Source organism: Carcharhinus amblyrhynchos, chromosome 1, assembly GCF_965287045.1.
Source record: "Carcharhinus amblyrhynchos chromosome 1, sCarAmb.v2.hapA, whole genome shotgun sequence".
In the NCBI taxonomy this organism is placed as follows: domain Eukaryota; kingdom Metazoa; phylum Chordata; class Chondrichthyes; order Carcharhiniformes; family Carcharhinidae; genus Carcharhinus; species Carcharhinus amblyrhynchos.
The window spans coordinates 158,408,683-158,424,071 of record NC_137324.1 but is presented as its reverse complement, the minus strand read 5'-3'; the positions used below and the strand labels follow the sequence as shown (position 1 = coordinate 158,424,071).

Below are 15,389 nucleotides of genomic sequence, written 5' to 3'. Positions count from 1 at the left end.
ATCTGGCATAGCTCGAGTGCCTTTCAGACACAGGACATAGCTGCTGACGCTTGAACTTTTCGCCCTACAACCTGTGAAATGGATGGAATGAGATCGAAGGATACACCTCGTTACCAGCACAAGCTTGTAAGATCGCGCCTGAGGCCAATGGGGAATGCTGTTCTGCGCACCTTGCCCTGATTTCGGGGTGGCCATGCCAGTAAAACCAGGGCTTTTTTTGGCTGTTCCGTCCTTGAACTGAGCAAAAAAAAAAATTGGAAAGCGCAAGTTCCTCAGCAATGATATTCAATGACATGAAAATATTGCTGGGAGGGAGAAAAACATGTAATTTATACACCTTGTAATAACATCAGCAGATAGGATTAAGAAAATAACCAGTTATTCCACCTGAACCTGATGACTTAATTGCATGCTAAGCTCTCAGGATTCAACGTTGAATTCAGCAACTTTAGACTGTGATCCTTTTCCTCCATCTTAACCTTTCTTTTTAAACATCTCGAACATTTTTTGCCCCAAAGCAAAGTTTGATCCATCAGACTATCTGTCACTTGTTTGCTTTTGCTGAGCACTGAACTTTATTCTCCCATTTACACATTCTTATATCTTACCCTTATGCAATTAATCACACCTTCTCCTGCCACAAATGTTTCCTCTGCCCTGTAACAGACACATCTCTGTTGCAATCTCCTCCAGCTAAGTTTTAAATTTATTTATTAGTGTCACAAGTAGGCTTACATTAACACTGCAATGTGAAAACCCCCTAGTCGCCACACTCCAGTGCCTGTTTCTGTACACTGAGGGAGAATTTAACATGGCCAATGTACCTAACCAGCATGTCTTTGGATTGTGGGAGGAAACCAGAACACACCTGGAGGAAACCTAAGCAGGCACAGGGAGAACGTACAGACTCCACATAGACAATGACCCAAGCTAGGAATCGAACCCAGGTCCCCGTTACTGTGAGGCAGCCATGATAACCACTGTGCCATTGTGCCGCACATAATAAATGACCTCCTATTAATCACTGACCTGCTACTGTATCTCAGCTGCTCCACCCCCTCTTATGCAATATATAACCCAACATATTTCACCGTCTCTTCAGCTCTGAAGAAGAGTCACGTGGATTCAGAACATTGAACAGGATTTTACCATCCCATCCCCCGCAGGAATCAGAGCGGGTGAGAGATGGACCATGGAAATGTCCATTGACCTCAGATGGGATTTTCCAGTTTTGGGGCAAGCGAGGCTGGAAAGTCCCACCCACTGTCTCTATTTTCTCTCTCACTGCCAGACCTGCTGAGTTTTTTCCAACATTTTCTGTCTTTGATTTAAATGCATGTTTGGGAGCTTTCTTGGCACCTGCCAGTATGTCTCCTTTCTAACTGAACTGAAGGGCCTGTTAATTTAGCCATCAGCATTCTTGACTGCAATAGCCATTTGTTTCCAGGTAACAAGCATTTCAAGTAAATACAGGCTGGCATTAGATCTCTCTTCTCCTGAAGAGTAACAATCACCAGTTTGAGATTAGAAACATCTTGTGTCTCATGCTTCAGAGAGGCAAGAAACTATCGAAGCAAAAAGCATTGTAAAACAGTGGGCACAAAATCAGAAAATGCTGGAAAATCTCAGCAGTCTGACAGCCTCTGTGGAGACAGAGCAGAGTTAATGAGTTTTGAGTCTGGCTGACCCTCCGTCGGACTGTTGGAGTTAGAAAGGGTGATGGAAGTTGACAGTATTTTTCAAAAATTAGCATTATTTTTGCAAATGTACATTTTGCATTCCCTAAAGTGTGTTGCCATTCATCGCTACTGATTAATTTTCCATATCTTATATATTTCAGAACAATAATCTTTAATCTGAATACTACCCTATTCCAGAATTGTCAAAATAATTACTAAACAGATTACAAACCAGAAAGGGTTGCTCTAATATGGAGGTTAATATGAAGTTTTCTTTTAAAGTTTTTTATTTATTAGTATCACAATTAGTGTTTGTGTTAGGCAGATTTGATGATGGGAATGCAAAATATCGTGAAGAGTGCAAAGTTGTGCTTTACACCAGCATGAAAGCTTAACGCAATTTTTCCCCTTTGGGGGCAAGGCTTGGAGGAGACAAGGCTAAGACTCAACGGGTGCCAGGGTGAAACACCAAGGGAGACCAAGGTGAAACTCCAAAGGTAGTGGGGGTTTGATTCCTAGGTACAGGGTGGCTGATTCCAGGGTATCATGGGCCTAGTCTAGGGAGTTGACTGTCAAATGTGAAAAACGTTGTTCTTGAGGATGCCTTCTGCTAACAATGTCTGTGTAGAGGCCACAGAGTGCAGCCGAAATAAGCTACAATGGACTCATGATACAATTCTCATTCTGGTGGAGCAGGCCATAGGGTTGCTGAAGATGAGGTTCTGGTGCCTGGACTGGTCTGATGGAGCCCTGCCATACAATCCGCAGAGCGTGTCATGCATCATGTCGCCTGCACAACCTGCCACTGAGGAACTGCCTAAGGAGGAGATGGAGAAGCTGTGCCTCTCCTCCGGTGGGGAAAATATCAAAGGGGATGCGGTAGAGGTGGTCTTTGAGGAAGAGGATTTCGGCCAGGAGGCAGTGGTGATGTCCAGATGAGGCAGACGAGCTCGGGGTGAGCTTATTGCTGCAAGATTCATGGAGGGTGACAAGGATATCCAGTGAGGACATTTCATTATCTTCACATGGCTTCTGTGGTGTTGCTCTCCAGTCTGACTGATGGCAGCTCACACTCTCTGTAATAAGGCTCCAGTCATGGAGACACAGCGGACGCTCATCGCCCCTACATTCCAGGAGGGTGATGACTTGCAGTGTAGACAGTCCATAGATCCTCACAAAGCTTCTGTGAATGTCTGACTCCTATCTGGCTATTGGCAACTCACTCACTCTCGGTGACCAGTGTCATATTGTGGCGATGCAGCAGGGAAAGTTTCATTTCTCCGGATCCTACAACATACTTCATGAGCAGTGAGGGGATGGGCGGTTGGGGGGGGTGGGGGGGAGGTGGGGTGCGGCGGTGGGGACGGCCAGCCTCAGTGATGCACATTGACAATGACTGGAATGAGTAAATCTGATCCTGTACATTGTGGGAGACATCCTCATTAGCTACAAAATACAGGGAAGAGGGCTACAATTCCTGTGGTGGTAAAATTCCACCCTATATGTCGCACCATATGGCGTGTAAAGCTATCATTGCTGTCTGCAAGCTCAGTGGTTGATTTGTTGAGCCATCATTGGCTGATTTACAAGAGAATCTCACCCTTACACATGTTTATCCTTTTGAAGCTTTGCTGAGGATATCTGGGATTTAGCTGCTGTGGCCTCCGGCAGTGGAAGCTCGTTTCTCTGATCACATCACTTGATACAAACCAGAATGAATGCGCGACACGTGACTGAGTGTGTCACTTGGAGTTGGTTGGCTTTGTATAATCAGTGATTATCATTGTTTGAGAATAATATATTGCTTCGATGGCCATCGAGATGGATAATTCCACATTCCCAATCGACGCACTGAAAGGTGATGCAATTTTTCCATCTTCATTCTGACTGTTCGATTTCCGTGTTAACAAGGCTTTAAACCTATTGGAGGATTCCTCTCCGCTGGGTGGTTCAAATCACTTCAAGAAGCAAAATAATGGGACTACAAAATTCCGTAAACAACTTGTGAAGAGGAAGGGAGCTACCAGAAAACATATAATAAAACAACTGAAAGATCTCTACAGAATGAGTATTTAGATTTGCTTAAAAGTTGGAAAATCTCGAGATATTTGCCAAGGGGTGACAGATCTGCCTGAGTGTAATTTAATTAGTTTGAAAGTTCCTTGTATTCTTGGCTGGCTGAGATACTTTGAGGCCATTGGGTTTATGTCACGCCAATGATGTTTAGAATGGGTGTGAAGCTGCCTGAGTGGTACTAATGATGCTGTTGTAAAATTATTTGAATAATTAATCACAGTGCTTCGTGCACAATATCAGGCAGATCTAGGAAAGGCGCTAGGCTGTGATTTGATGGTACGGTTGATCGCCAGTGCAAATCCCTGTACTAGCCGCTAAACCTAATGAGCGTCCAAAAGCAGCATTTGCGTTGGCGAGATCTCAGTTTGATATCATCCTGCCCCAGTCCTCCCCACCGGTGAAGTTGTCAAGTTCATGCCCAGAAAGGGTTGGCTGTGCCAAGGTGGCATGTGCCACATGTGAGTCCTCTGGATAACTTCATTGGAGGATCAGTGGGGTGGTGGGGGGAGAGCACCGATACATGGTGGGTCGGTGGGTGAAGGAACCCCAATGTCGGGGAGGGGGGTAGTCGAGGTGCCCCGATGTTTGCATGGTGAGGGGGGGGTTGGTGGGCACGGGGGCTGATGTTTGTGTGGACGGTGACCCGATGGCCGGAATTTTACCTCTCCACCTGCCACGGGAATCAGAGCGGGCGAGGGGCGAACCATGAAAAGGTCCATTGACGCCGGGCAGGATTTTACCGTTTCAGGATGAGCGAGGCCATAAAATCCCGCCTCACGTGTGTGGTGGGGGGGCGGGCCTGTTGTTGTGCAGTGCCCCGATATTTGCATTGTGGGTGGGGGAAATGCCCCATGTTTGTGTGTATGGGTTGGGAGAGGTGGTGTGCTCTGATGTTTGCACAGTGTGGGGAGGTCCCATTGTCCATGGAGTGTGGGCATCAGGGGAGATAAGGGCCTTTTGTTTAAGTCAAGATCGGGGTGCCCTCGGGATTCCAGAACATACCACCACTTCAGGCCTCTCCGCTCCAGCTGACTGATTTTCTCTTCCCCTCTTAAAATGCACAGAATGTTGGTCAGTACAGCGGAAAAGCCAGCTATGAAACTCAACTATGTGAGCTTCACACTGGCTTTCTCACCTGAGCCAAAACTCTGTGCATTTTTGGGAAGGTTCCCGTTCCGCCCACCACTGGAATCGTCACAGGCGGGACAGGAAATTTGATGGATCATTTAAAGGCCCATTGGCCTCGGGTGGGAGTTTCCAGTCTCGGGGCAGCCGCGAGTGGAAAATCCCACCCTGCACGTTAGTGACAGGTGCAGGCATAGTTCTGAAAACAAAGAACAAACCACCCAACAGCTAGCTGGTCTAATGGCTGTAGAAGTCAATATGATGTTTGGTGAGGTGCTTGCAGAGAGGGTTTACCCACTGGATTATTTTTATTTCATTTATTAGTGTCACAAGAAGGCTTCACTGCAATGAAGTTACTGTGAAAATCCCCTCGTCGCCAAACTCTGGCGCCTGTTCGGGTTACACTGAGGGAGAATTTAGCACGGCCAATGCACGGAACCTGCATACCTTTCAAACTGTGGGAGGAAATTGGAGCACCCAGAGGAAACTCATGCAGACACAGGTAGAGCGCGCAGACTCAACACAGACAGTGATCCAAGCCAGGAATCAAACCTGTGTCCCTGTGAGGCAGCAGTGCTAATCACTGTGCCACCCTAGTGCCCATCCCCAATGGTCAGCATTGTAACATACTCACAAGGAGGTGCAACAAAGTTTCAGTTCAATAGCCAACTCTCCTTGTCTGTGGCAGCCTCATACACTAACATTATTGCAGGTAACCTTGCATTACGTGGCACTGCCCAGCATCTACCTCTCCCTTGGACCAGACTCCAAGAAGTTAGACCTCGTATCATTTGAGATAGATATAAGGTTGGTGGCTTTTAGGTTGGTGGAATCTGAATGCCTTCTTCTGTATTGATAAGAAAAGAAAGACATACATTCATAAAACACCTTTTGGAACTTTGACTGTCCTAAAATACTTTACAGTTGATTAACTATTTCTGAAGTGTAATGATTATTATACAGGTCAGGATTTTCCACACACTCCCTCCCACGCAGCGTGTTTTGCGGTAGAGGAGGTGGCCTGCAGTTGACAGGCGGCAGGATCTTTCTGTCCCACCACTGACAATGGTGATACCAGCTGTTCGCTCCCTCTGCCACCAGGGTACCATTGAACCAAAAGAAAGAGGCTATTCAACCCATCGAGTCTGCACTGCCTCTCCGAAAGAGCATCTTGCCCAGGCCCACACCTTAAGATAAGGTAAGGCCCAGGCCTTATCTCTATCCCCATAACCCCATGCATTTAACATGGCTAATCCACCTAACCTGCACATCTTTGGACACTAAGAGGCAATTTAGCATGGCCAATCCACTTAACCACATCTTTGAACCTGCAATTGGCAGACAGGAAAATCCTGCCCATTGTAGAAAAAACTAAGTATGTAGAATATTTATGTACAAAGAATAACATAGAAGCACATGATGCAGAAACAGAGGAGACCAACAAGCCTATGCTCGTACACCATGAATGGGGGTTGCTTCTACAGAATGTGCCAGCACAATGTTTAACTAATATAGAAAATGCTGGAAATACTCAGCAGATTTGCAGAGAGAGAGAAATAGCATCAACATTTCAGCTTCATCAGGACATCTTTGGACACTAAGAGGCAGTGTCTCTTTTGGACCCTAGTGAGCCATTCAAGACTCACAGTTGTGCAGCTGAAGGTCTGTTGGCACCATGAGGTAATTTCAGCATTTTCTCCATTCTGTCAGGAGGATACGGGACCTCATCTGACCTACCCAGAATCCAGCCAAAGGCTCTTCGCCTGTGAGACTGGAAACTCGGACCATTGGTAAACTCATCAGTGCCAGTAAGGGAAGCTGAAAAAAAGTATATTATTTAAAATAATTGGTGCAACTAATCAAGAAAATGTGTGAAGAAAAGAAAGAGGGGAAAAATATTCCCTGTAGGCATTTTAAATGCTCTATCTGCCGCTCTACATATGGGCATGTGATGACCAACATATCTAGCACCCACAAGATATAATCATGCCTTTTCCTGCCCCTTTTCTCATGTCCTGATTTATTTGCTACCTACCAATAGGAACTACCAATACCCACCACAGCCCATATGGAAATTAGCACAGGCCCAAGATTCGGAGGCAATCCATCTCCCTTAGAAGTCCATTACACCCCATCTGTGCCTGAAAATGAGTACAGATGGGACACACTAATATTTTCCTGTTTTCTAATCCAAATGATGCTCCTGAAAGGAAATTAAACAATGATTTGGATCGACCAGAGCGAAGTTTTCTATTTTATATTTTCATGCGGGCAAGTGCAGTTGACGGATCAGGGACACTCATAAGATTCCTTCTAGCTGATCTTCGGGACAACAGCGAAGTATAGTTTCCTGTCTTTCTTCAGATGTCGGGGCCAAGCCCTTTTCCTGAGCCTGTTTACAGCTAGGCCTCTCTCACAGACCACAGCCCGCGAGTTGGTAGCTGTGAGACTGACAGTTTAACTGACCATGTGCTTGGTTCTGGAAAATGTTAGACTTCCACGCTTCATAACATATTTCAGCTTTCCCTGGAATGAGAGCCAAATAAAACCAATAAAAGCCAAATAAACACAGCCCAGGACAAGCTTGTAGCACCACAGAATATTTCACCATGCTAAAAGAGGCCAAGTTGTCTGCTTAAGAACAAAAGCAAATTACTGCGGATGCTGGAATCTGAAACCAGAAGAAATCAAAGTTGACACAGGGTCATCTGGACTTGAAACATCAGCTCTTTTCTCTCCTTAGAGATGCTGCCAGACCTGCTGAGATTTTCCAGCGTTTTCTCTTTTGGCTTCTCTCTTAAGTCATCTGCTTATAGACTCCCGAAGATTTCCAAATTAACTATGGCATGTTCGGCAATAACCTGACTGATTCTTTTGCATTTATTTGTCAGTGAATATGTGCCGCTGGAGTTTTATCTCTGTCAGTGTTGAAGGATCATTGCCTCATACTTTAGCTATAATGAAGACTGTCAATTAGAATTTTTTTAATCGGAAAATTCTGCTCTCGAAACATTAATAGGGAGCAAAAGCCAAGTCATCCCTTTCAATTCATTTCTGCCAATTTTCTTTATTTCTTTCTTGGAAGCAAGATGAGAGAGTATTTAATGAATGGCTGGAAAGTTCAGAGGGATCTGGGGTAATTATTTACAGATCCTTGAAGTCGGCAGAGCAGGTGAATGGGATAGTTAAGAATGCATACAGGACACTTGCTTTCATCAGTCGTGGTATAAAGTATAAGACAAGGAGGTAATGTTGGAGTTGTACAGAGCATTGGTTAGGCTGTAGCTGGAGTACTGTTTGCAGTTCTGGTCATCTCTCTATAGGAAGAATGTGATGGCACTGGAGGGGGTTTAGATGTAATCCGCCAGGATGTTACCTGAGATGGAACATTTGAGCTACAAGGAGAGATTAGATAGGCTTGGATTGTTTCCTTTACAGCAGAGAAGGCTAAGAGGGGATATGATTGAGGTGTATAAAATTATGAGGAGTATGGACAGGTGAGTAGGGAGTAGCCATTCCCTTCAGTGGATGGGTCACTCATGAGGGGGCGTAGTTTTAGGGTGAGGGGCAGGAGATTCAGAGGGGATTTGAGAGGGTTGTGGGCACCTGGAATGCACTGCTTGGGAAGACAGTGAAGGTGAGAAACCTTACAACCTTTAAAAAATATTTGGATGAGCACTTGAAATAACATAATATTCAAGGATATGGGACAAATGCAGGAATATGGCATTCACAAGCCTTTAATGGTAGATATTGTGGGTGCAGACTCGATGGGCCAAAGAGCCTTTTCTGCACTGTATGACTCTATCTGTAATGTTTTCAGAACTTTCTAACACTATCGCTCCAAACGTATTTATTCATGATGGGTTGCTATGATGCACATTTCAATACTGGGAACTGGGAATGAATTGTGTGATTGAGGGTCATATTTACCAAAGCTGCGCTTAACTGAGGGAAACACCACAGGAGACAAGTTATATACTAAACCTGTGACAAGATTTAGCAACAGGATAGCTTCCAAGATTATATAAGTGGACTAAATGAATGAGAAATATCCACAGCAATTAGATAGAGTGAAAAGCACGTGACACAACGATCGGAACTGTTTGACCCCATATTTAATTTGAGCAGACATCATCTTAGAGTCATAGAGATCTACAGCATGGAAACAGGCGCAACTTATCCATGCCATTCAGTTTTTATCATTAAGCTAGTTCCAATTACCCACATTTGGCCCATATCTTACCGGTGTAACTGTCTAAATGCTTTTTAAAAGGCAAAATTGTACCCGCCTCCACTATTGTCTCTGGCAGCTTGTTCCAGACACTCATCGCCCTCTGTGTGAAACAATTTGGCCCTTCAAGGTGCTTCACAGGAACATTGTCAGACAACATTTTACTTTGACTTGTAGAAAGGGACATGATGGAACAGATGATTGAAAGCTTTAGAATTTAAGGAATGAATTAAAAGAGGAAAGATCGAGGTTGAGAGCCAAAGAATTTTCAGGAGGCATGGGCACCAGTGATGGAGCAATTAAAATCAGGGACCCTGGAGAGCTAAGAATTGGAAAATCTGGGAGTTGGAGGGCAGGGGGGTACATGCAGGAGAAGTCATGGGAATGGAGTTTGTTAGTGGCATTATTGGACTGGAGTAAGCTACAGAAAAGGGAAGGAACGAGGCCATGGGGACATTTAAATATGTAGTTCAGGAATTGGAAACCACATTATTTCCTGACTGGGAGTAATATAGGTCAACAGGTACAAGATGATGCGTGGAAGGGTTTGCTGTGAATTAGGCTAAAGGGAGCAGAGATTTGGATGCCTTAATGTTTATAGGAGGTGGGAGGCTGGTAAGCAATCATTAGAGTAGTCGTATCTGGAGGCAAAGTTAGTGGTTGCAGCCAACACTGAGCACAGACCTGAGATAGTGCCGCTCTGCCAAAGCAGCCACTTTTGAAGGAGATACTAAGCCAGGTTTCTTTCTTTCATGTCTGGTGAATGTTAAAGATTCAAAGACCTTATTTGAAAAAGAGTTTTTCTTGTGCCCTGGTTCACATATGTCATTCCTTCAGTCTTGAAAAAGAAAGCAAAAGCTTCCATTGAATCCCTACATTGCAGAAAGAGGCCATCCAGCCCAACTCTTCAAAAGAACACCCATGCCCTCTCCTTGTAACTCTGCACATTTACTATGGCCAATCCATCAAACCTACACATCTTTATGGAACTAAGGTGCAATTTAGCACGGTCAATCCACCTAACCTGCACATCTTTGGACTGTGGGAGGAAACCGGAGCACCCGGAGGAAACACATGCAGACACAGGGAGAATGTGCAAACTCCACACAGTCACCCAAGGCCAGAATTGAACCTGAGTCCCTCACAGTGTAAGGCAGCAGAGCTAACCACTGTGCCACCATGCCACTTGTTCATATGGCTCATTATTGCTCGGTGCAAGTTAGCTGCTGCAGTTCTGTGATTCAATGCAAAGCAACTGGCCTTGCTGATCTGGGGAATGGAAGGCATCATGCTGATGGAGAAGGAGGTTTGGGATGGAGTTGTCACCTCAAAAGTTAAAACAAATGTTAGGACAGAGTATAGGGAGCTTTATTTTTCATGTACATGTGCCCCTAAGGTGTGAGAACTATACAGAGCTGACCAGGTGAACCATGGGGTCTTTTCCAATCTGTTATATTTGTGGGTTTGCTTGTTCTCCTGTCTCTGGCTGCCAAGAATGAGAAGCAATTCCATTTTCCTTATGTTCTTGATGAGCACAAGAATTCCCCAGAAGACAAAAACTACATCCACTTTCTTCTCCAGCTATCGCTCCACCACACCTTCCACTGCTCATCGGAAAAGACAAGCTAACTGAGCAAGAAAAAGAAAAATGGCGCAAAAAAAAAATGTTCCAAGGTCATTGTTGAGGCAATAGAAAGAGAATTTTATTCTTCAGATAATCCATAAACCCCATTATATACTTTGCCAATGAATATTTGGCCCAAGATGCTTTTCTCACCACTCTTGCAATGAGATCATAGTATGCACTTCAATTCTTCAGAAATATTAACAGACAAATAAAAAGTGTTTCCAATATAATGTTACTCTTCCTTTCCTGCATGGGCACACAGATTAATTTATTGGACAGTCCGGTGTCGATTTGGATGTCCTTGTCTGGCAGAAACAGCCTCAAAATGAGTTTGGTAGCCCTGCCAGCTCATTAATGCTGGCAATACACTGGCTCCATGTTCAAATGGGCCTATTGTTGGGTTGCCCAAAGCCAGTATTTATAATCCAGAGGCCTGGACTAATGATTCAGAAACACAAGTTCAAATCCCAGCACAGCAGTGGAAGAATTTTAATTCAGTTAATTCGTAAATCTGGAATTAAAAAGCTCTTATCAGTAATAGTAACCAATAAACTACTGGATTGTTATTAGATGCCCTCCTTGTTCTCTAACATCCTTTGAACAGAGTCACTGTCGCATGGTTCAGAGCCAATGGCTCTCATTGCCCTGACCTGGGTTTAATTTCCAGTCAGGGAGTGAAGCCTTTTAGGGAAGCATCTGGTGGCTATGTTGTAAGAGTGCCTGGATGAGACCTGGAAGATGCTGGTTCAGTTCCCACTTCAGCCTGTAAGTACAGGCTAAAATAGGAAAGGGCAGATTTTACACGTGCATAGATCCCTGAAAGTTGGCACCCAGGTTGATAAGGTTGTTAAGAAGGTGTACAGTGTGTTAGCTCTTATTGGTAGAGGGATTGAATTTTGGAGCCGTGAGATCATGTTGCAGCTGTACAAAACTTTGGTGCGGCTACACTTGGAGTATTGCATACAGTTCTGGTCGCCGCATCATAAGAAAGATGTGGAAGCATTGGAAAGGGTGCAGAGGAGGTTTACCAGGATGTTGCCTGGTATGGTGGGAAGGTCTTACAAGGAAAGGCTGAGGAACTTGAGGTTGTTTTCATTAGAGAGAAGAAGGTTAAGAGGTGACCTAATTGAGGCATACAAGATGATCAGAGGATTAGAATTGGGTGGACAGTGAGAGCCTTTTTCCTCAGATGGTGATGGCTAACACAAGGGAACATAGCTTTAAATTGAGGGGTGATAATTATAGGGCGGATGTCAGAGGTAGGTTCTTTACTCAGAGGGTAGTAAGGGCATGGAATGACCCGCCTGCAGCAGCAGTGGACTCGCCAACTTTAAGGGCATTCAAATGGTCGTTGGATAGGCATATGGATAATATTGGAATAGTTTAGGTTAGAGGGTCATTAGATTGGTTCCACTGGTCGGCACAACACTGAGGGCTGAAGGGCCTGTACTGCATTGTAATGTTCTATGTTCTAATTTAATAGTGGAGCCAGTGAAGTTAGAGTGGAATAAGATCAAAATGAAAGACCACAATGTAGAACTTGCTGCCATAGAGTGGTTATCGATTATAGCGTTAATGGTATGCACAGTATTTGATGCATTTAAGGGGAAACTGTACAAAGATATGAGGGAGAAGATTATAATGATGGCTGATTTAGATGAGGAAAGATGAGCGGAAGCTCACGTGGAGCATCAACACTAACATTGACTGGTTGGGCTGAATGGCCTGTTTCTGTGTTTTGTTTTAACCATTTGTGGGCCATGGGCGTCACTAGCTGGGCCAGCATTTATTGCCCATCCTTAGTTGCGCTTGTTCAGCGGGCATTTGAAAGTCAACCACTTTGCTGTGGCTCTGGAGTCACACTTAGGCCAGACCAGGTAAGAACGACAGATTTCCTCCCCAGAAGGGTATTAGTGAACCAGGTGGGTTTTTCTGACCATCGACAATGCTTTCACGGTCATCAGTAGATTCTTAATTCCTGATTTTTTTTATTGAATTCAAATTCCACTACACGCTGTGCCAGGATTCGAACCTGGGTCCCCAGAACATTAGCTGAGTTTCAGGATTAATAATCTAGCGGTAATACCGTTTGGTCATCACCTCCCCTGTGTGGTGTATCCAACACCAGGATAAAGTTCAACAGGTTTATTTGGTAGTAAACGCCACTAGCTTGCGGAACGCTGCTCCTTCATCAGGTGAGTGCCCACTCACCAGATGAAGGAACAGTGCTCCGAAAGCTAGTGGCGTTTACTACCAAATAAACCTGTTGAACTTTAACCTGGTGTTGTGAGACTTCTTACTGTGTTTACCCCAGTCCAACGCCGGCATTTTCACATCATGGTGTATCCAATACAGTTGTGTTATGGAGAACTGTTGCTTTAGGAGAGGAACTTGACCATAAAATTCTCCTATCATTACCCACCACCTATCCTGGTCTAAAAACAAACTTGTGCCAATGTGCTATCTGAGGGTTTCCAGTACAAGATGCCATCTGAGATGACATTCCAAAGATTCCTTTTCTGCGTGAGGTGAGTGGAGATGAGCAAAACTCCTGCCCATTACAATCTGTCTCAAGTACTTCAATTGAGACATGAGTGCAGCTTTTAGGCTTTAAACAACCTCTTCACAGGAAGGAAACATTTAAGTTATCTCTATCTTTCGGCAATCTTCTAATTTTACTTGGTAAGAGCTTTTCCGAGAGTGGCTTTCCCTTTAAGTCAACAAAATTGCCTCAGCTCGTACACCTTACATTCAGCCGAATCATTTGGCTCTGCTGTCCTCCAATCACTCATCTGAAAATGTCTGCAGCATTCGTGGCATTTACCTTGTGAGGAATGAAAAATTCCGCAAGATCTGGAATTGAACCCAAAACTCAACCATGATGGCACAGCGGTTAACACTGCTGCCTCACAGCGCCGGGAATCCGGGTTTGATTCCTGACTTGGGTCACTGTCTGTGCAGAGTCTGCACGTTCTCCCTATGTCTGCATGGGTTTCCTCTGGGTGCTCCGGTTTCCTCCAGCAGCCCGAAAGATGTGCTGGTTAGCTGGATTGTTAAATTGTCTCTCAGTGTACCCAAACAGGTGCTGGAATGTGGCAACAAGGGGATTTTCGCAGTAACCTCATTGCAGTGTTAAGGTATGTCTACTTGTGACACCAATAAAATAAACTTTAAAAGTGGTAATGAATTCCCTGGCGAGGGCAAATTGTCCAAACGGGGCTGGGTGGTGGGAATAGCTTTGAGTTGAGCTGAGATGCCATGCTGATGTGAGGGAGGGAAGCTGGCAGAGACTCCCACCCCTGATTACAGTCCAGCACAGAGCTGGCCCTGCATTTATTCAGCCTTCCCAACGTGAGTCCTTGACTCTGACAAAAGGACAAAATCGAAAATGACTCCTTTTGAAATGCTTTTGCGCAACTAGCTTTTTAATCAAAGAAGCTTGATTGTTTTCTTTCCTGGCTTGTTGCTGGAAGTTGGAATGTCACATTAGCGCGGCTGTTGTCCAGCAGACTGGAGTCAGGCCAGGCAACCCAAGCAGGAACAAAACATGACTGTATAATTTTTAACCTAAGTAACAGTGCTCAGTGAATACTTCTCTTGGAGTGCTCAGTGTCCTGATTTCCAAACAGTCTTTGAAAACTGCTGCACAGTTAAAGGGCCTCCAACATCCCAATCTCGTTGACCCTATCTGACCTTTCAGAATCAGGCGGTGATATAAATTATTTACACCTTTTTTTTAACACCCCAGTGCCAGAGCTGCAAGTTCTGGCATAATGATCAGTGAAAGTGCTAATTAAATTAAATTAAACCGAGAGTTTATCCTAAAGGAAGATTTGAACCTTGCTCAATTTATGATGAAAATACATTTATCTGCAAAGATCTCCCCTAATCCCACATACTTAGTTTTAATCCGGTCTTTGGAATAGATGCAAAGGGGACATAGCAGTCAATGGGAGGATTCTTCCCTCAATAGACTTTGAGACTATCTTCGAGTCGGGCTGCCATTTTAATCAGATGTGTGGGCAGGCCACGTGGCTTTCTTGCAATGAATCAAGCAGGAAGAGGCTCAACAGAAGCCCCCTGCATCTCAGGCACTGCCCCTTATACCCTACCCCCTGTAGGCCCTTCCCCAGTGGGCAGTGCCAAGGTTCCCCCAGGCATGGGCACTTTGCCCCTTGGGCAGCACCAGGGGGCCCAGGCTAGCATGGTGCCCAAGCCCATCCCCCCACCGCAATTGCCCCCCTCAGTGGGTTGTCCAAGAATGGGGAGTTATATTAATCCCCACTGGAGTGATACACTTTTGCTCAGATTTTACCTTTAGTACACAGCGGTTAGCATTGCTGCCTCACAGGGACCCGGATTCGATTCCCAGCTTGGGTGGTTATGTGGAGTCTGCACTTCCCCCGTGTCTGCGTGGGTTCCCTCCAGGTGCTCCCTTTTCCTCCCACAATCCAAAGATGTGCAGGTTAGGTGGATTGGCTACAGTAAATTGCCCCATAGTTCCCCAAGATATGGGGATTAGCAGAGTGAAGAGTGTTAAAAGTTTATTTATTTGTATCACAAATAGGCTTGCATTAACACCACAGTGAAGTTACTGCGAAAATCCCCTAGTCGCTACATTCTGGGCGCCTGTTCAGGTACGCTGAGG

At 44.9% G+C, this 15,389-nt stretch overlaps 1 protein-coding gene across 1 annotated transcript in view; it reads left to right on the top strand.

Moving 5' to 3' along the window:
- The window catches only part of slc7a11 (solute carrier family 7 member 11), a 179,235-nt gene that overhangs the window by 86,324 nt on the left and 77,522 nt on the right, over positions 1-15,389 (top strand). The gene's annotated exons all lie outside the window — the stretch shown is intronic.